Source organism: Papaver somniferum, chromosome 10, assembly GCF_003573695.1.
Source record: "Papaver somniferum cultivar HN1 chromosome 10, ASM357369v1, whole genome shotgun sequence".
NCBI classification, from domain to species: domain Eukaryota; kingdom Viridiplantae; phylum Streptophyta; class Magnoliopsida; order Ranunculales; family Papaveraceae; genus Papaver; species Papaver somniferum.
Window position 1 is genome coordinate 91,069,174 of NC_039367.1, and position 4,612 is coordinate 91,073,785.

The 4,612-nt window shown below is 33.8% G+C and overlaps 1 long non-coding RNA gene across 9 annotated transcripts; it reads left to right on the top strand.

Moving 5' to 3' along the window:
• Positions 1 to 1,102: 1,102 nt before the first annotated feature.
• Positions 1,103 to 4,137, top strand: LOC113317434. 9 transcript variants are annotated; one of them, XR_003343536.1, is made up of 9 exons: positions 1,103 to 1,439; positions 1,529 to 1,570; positions 1,676 to 1,730; positions 1,848 to 1,916; positions 2,424 to 2,508; positions 2,609 to 2,715; positions 2,987 to 3,344; positions 3,466 to 3,787; positions 3,905 to 4,137. It is a non-coding gene; the product is annotated as an uncharacterized LOC113317434 (long non-coding RNA). The 9 variants fall into 9 exon arrangements; XR_003343530.1 differs by having other exon boundaries at positions 1,104 to 1,439; positions 1,676 to 1,753; positions 2,982 to 3,344; XR_003343528.1 differs by having other exon boundaries at positions 1,106 to 1,439; positions 2,982 to 3,344.
• The last annotated feature ends 475 nt before the right edge of the window (positions 4,138 to 4,612 follow it).

Sequence of the window (4,612 nt, forward strand, 5' to 3'; positions counted from 1 at the left end):
CGCAGTAAAAACAACTATGCATAACTGTGTAACTTATCATGCATAACTTGTTATGCAGTAAAAGAAAACATGCTGAACTCCGTAATTTATCATGCATAACTGGTTATGCAGTAAAAGCAAACATGATGAACTGCATAACTTATCATGCATAACTGCATATGCAGTAAAATCAACTATGCATAACTGTGTAGCTTATTATGCATAACTGGTTATGCAGTAAAATCAACTATGCAGAACTGCATAACTTATTATGCATAACTTCTTATGCAGTAAAAACAACTATGCATAACTGCGTAACTTTGACTGCATGACAAGTTATGCATTGTTTAGAGTATCTGCATAACCTGTTATGCATATAAAGTTATGCCTTCCCTGATGAGTGTTATTAAATCATGTTGCAGTTTCAGGAGAACTTTAGATATGAGTACAGTGCAATGGAGTTGGAACTCTGTGAAATCGAAACTAAAAGATTGAATCGAAAAGATCTACATTGATCGTAAATTCAAAAACAAGCTTAAAATATCTAAAAATCGATTCGAAAACCTAAATTAAACTCTGTAACTTAGAATAATATATCATAATCTTAAAGAAACTAAAACCTAGAATCGAATCAAGATTAAACAAGATCAGAATCCAAGTTAAACAAGATCAGAATCAAAGATAAAACGAACGAACCTGAGCTTGAATTTCAGATTATCTTTGTTGAGTAAATTGAATCTCTCAATCAGCTCCTTCTCAACTCTCGATAATTCAATACTTCAGCTCTCGCTCCGGCTCTATCTCAATCTCTCAGAACAAAATCTCAATACAAAATCTCAAAACATAAAGTAAGGTTAAACTTGGAAATAAAATAAAAAGAAAACTGAATTTTGAAAATTTTGGGTTTCGACAGAATTTATACGTCGATTTTGGGTGCGCGCGTGAATTTTTACACGCGTGGGTTTGACAGTGGTGGAAGCTGAGAAAATGGGTGTGGCTGTAGTTTTCACTTTATATAAACGACTTCCAAGAGTGTTCTTAATAGACTGGGCATCCGATGATAGACGTTTTACACAGAAAAGTAAATCGAGTATTTGGGGAAGACGTAATATTATAGGTTATTTTAGTATAAAAATAGATCTCCTTTTACATGTTCCCACTTCCCAGATTCCTCTTCTTTCATTTTTTATCTCCGCCTCTCTCTCCAGACAATCTTCTCTCTCTCACAATCCGAGTTATCTTCTTTCATTCGATTCATGCTATGAAACAATAAATCGAATTTCTGTTCTCAGCAAGAAGAATCGTGAGCCTAGATCGAAAGCAACCCAAACAACCCAATCTTTCATCAGAAATCAAAAACCTTACCTCAAAATCGAAACCCATGTATCAGCATAAATCAAAGGCAAAAAATTCTAAATTTTAACCCAATATCGACTTATTTTGCTCCTGAAATCATCAGGGTAATATCAAACTTTTTTTAATTCGTAAATTTGATAGATTGGTATTATTAACGATTTTAATTTTTCTTCATCTTCTCTCATTTTTGCAGTAAGGTGTTTCGTTTTCTATTTTTGGGATCTCTTCTCCTAGTGTAAGAAACAAAACCCCTGAATCTTATCCTGAACATAACCATATTTTGATTTTGATTTTTAACTCTAACTTTTTTTTGTTCTTTTTTGTTTTTGGAATCTTTTAGGTTGAGGAAATCATCTGCAACTTCATAAGGAAGGGTATAGCCGCATCATAGATTGGTATGAGTTCCATAATTCTCATGGTATTGCTCAAGTGAACAATGTTTTCTTGGTATTTTTTTTCGATTGATTTGTATGTGTTGGTCTGATCTGGTTTGCTTTTGGTTTGATATATAGGGTTCAGAAGAATTGGTTGTTAGAGAAGATATTGAGATGATACTGAACTTCATTACTACTGATTAGATGGTATAATTATGTTTACTCTTGAGTCTTGATTAATCAATGATTTTGTGTGTTTTGTTTGATTGAAATACAAAAAAGAATGGAAAATTTTATATTTTGGTTCATGTGTATTGTGGATTTGGTGTTCGTCAGCTGTTTGAATTGCTTGTTTTATTATTGAAGATTAATTTTTTTTGTCGAACATGTTTGATCTTGAACTAATGTTATGTTTGATGGTTGTGAGTCTTTGTATTTGCATTGTTTCCTTGGATTTGAAAGCGTATTTCAGGTCTGTTCCTTGTATTTAGTAGTAAATTTCTGTTTATAAAGTTTTTTGCGATTTTGTAATCGATGTAAGGTGTAGTCCTTTGGTGCTAGAGCATTTTTAAACTTACTAAACTTGGATGCCAGTAAATTTGAAGCATTCAAACCTTTCCCAAACATGGCTATGAGTTTTTACAGTATATTGGTTTCCGTATGATTTCTTTTGGGTATTCCATGTATTTATTGTTGGTGTTTTATCTTTTGCAGTGTTGTACCTCCGCATGCTGAGATAGCACTTAGTGGTATTGAAGTTTTTTCTTCTTTAGGGGTTTATATGTACAGTAATCACGAAGTATGTGATGATGCTTGTCCTTATTGCGGTAGTGAATATGACTTGGCTATTTGAGCGAATACTTTTATTTAAAATAACTTTTTCTTTCTATATGTGGCAGATGGGTGTACGCAGTTGCGTAGTTGTTAATGGGGATGTGGTTGCTCAAGTGTCTCAACTTTTTTTAAGGATGTCGAGGTTTGGGTTGGTCAAGTTGATCTGGATGCAGTAAGTTTTGATTCTGCATTTCTTAAAACTTTTCGGTCTAATATTCTGTATTATTAATCTACCTTCATTTGGTTAATTTAATAGAGTTTCTTTAGAATGGTGGCCACTCACGCTTTTGCTGCTATTAACAGGCAGTATCCAACTGATAGAAAAGAATTCACCGAACACATATTTTTACATAGTTTTCATGGGAACTGGAAATAGGTCATACTTGAGGTCACCTTATATTATATGTGATATTAAAGTTGTTTTCTGTTTTTCTGCAGTTCAGGCGCGGCAAAGTCGCATTCTAGTTACAAGCCGCCAAAATCGGTTGATGTTTCTAAGGATGGTGTTATACATAAAGAACTGAATTCCTGACAACCGTCCTGTATCTATTAGGTACTAGTTCATTGAGGGTAGGAACTGAATTCCTGTCAGCTGCAGAGTCTATCGGCATCTGGTTCATTGTTCATCACTTATTAGTTTCTTGTGATGCTAGTACTACTTTTCATCTTAATTAGTATGGTTTTTGCTCTTCGTTTTTCTATCTTTTGATTTGTTCCAGAAACACGAGAGAGAAATCTATGGATACGAAGTTGCATTAGAATGTTAATGCAATTGTAGAACTTGTCAAAGATAACCACCTGGTAAGTATTGTGTTGTATACGTTGCTACTATTGTTGCTTTTAAAATGCATTAACTTATAAGTTGGATGAACTAGACGTTTTTTTAATTGTCTAACTGGAAAACATTATGTAACTTTGGCAGTTTAGTTGAAATTCTGCGATGAGAGTAAACACAAACTTGCGGGATTTATTTTGTACGAGGTTTTCTTTTATTCTTATTGGGAAGTATCGTTATTTGCATGCCTGTATTCCAACCATTATAATTTATATATCCTCTCTTAAGCACAACTTGAATGTAGAACGATATGAACTAAACTCTTAGAAGCAGAACCACGTGTAACAACTCTTGGATGATATTGGACTAGAACGATCTAAACTCTACAAAGGCAAAGCAAAGTTGGAATGGCTGAAGAGTAAAATCGTCCAAAGAAATCACTTCTCCTTGCATGAACAATTAAAACCAGGTTGGTCACTTCTCTTTGCATTTTTAAAGTGTGAACTGAATACTCTGTCTTTTAGAATGAATTCATGATGTTTCTTTTATCTAGATATACTAATGAGGAAATACTTTTTCGATGCAGAAAATGAAGCTAGCTGAAATACTTCTGCTATGAGGATCCAAGTGGTGGAGCAGTGAAGAGCTTAAAGGCTCTTATGAAGCATATCGAGAGTATGGGAATCCTATGTTTTTTTTCCTTGTATTTTCTTTGTAACTTATGTACAAAATTTTTATCAGAGAAACAAATTTGGAACTTCGTTGTTTGTTGAAGTAGCACACGCAATTGAGTGTTTATGTAATGGGCATTCAAATTCTCGTTCTTTGTTATTGTATTTGATTCTAGCATTAAGCTGAATCTTTTTTTTTATAAAATAACATCCAGCAATAGGACTGTGTCCACCAGTATGAAGTGATCTGCTGTTGAAGAAAGTCGTAATTGAATAGATTTAAGGATTCCCAGGCGCAGTCGTTTTGGGAAATAAGACCACAATATTAGGGCTCCCACAGGAAGTCATACTTAGTGATTTTAAGTGTTTCTCTGACAGACTTTTTTATTGCATTTTCCACTAGTCAAACTAGGTGCAATCAAAGTTCAACAATTGTTAGTCAACCAAATCCATCGAAAACTAATAATAAACTGCAATTATCTAGTTTCCCACCAACGGTAGAAATCCTATTGTGTTTGGTTAAGTCCGAACCTATTATCAAGTAAACATACTTCGTTGTTGTATTGTCTCGATCTTGTATCCATAGTCAATCACACAAGTTATCTTGTTGTCGTATTGTCTCG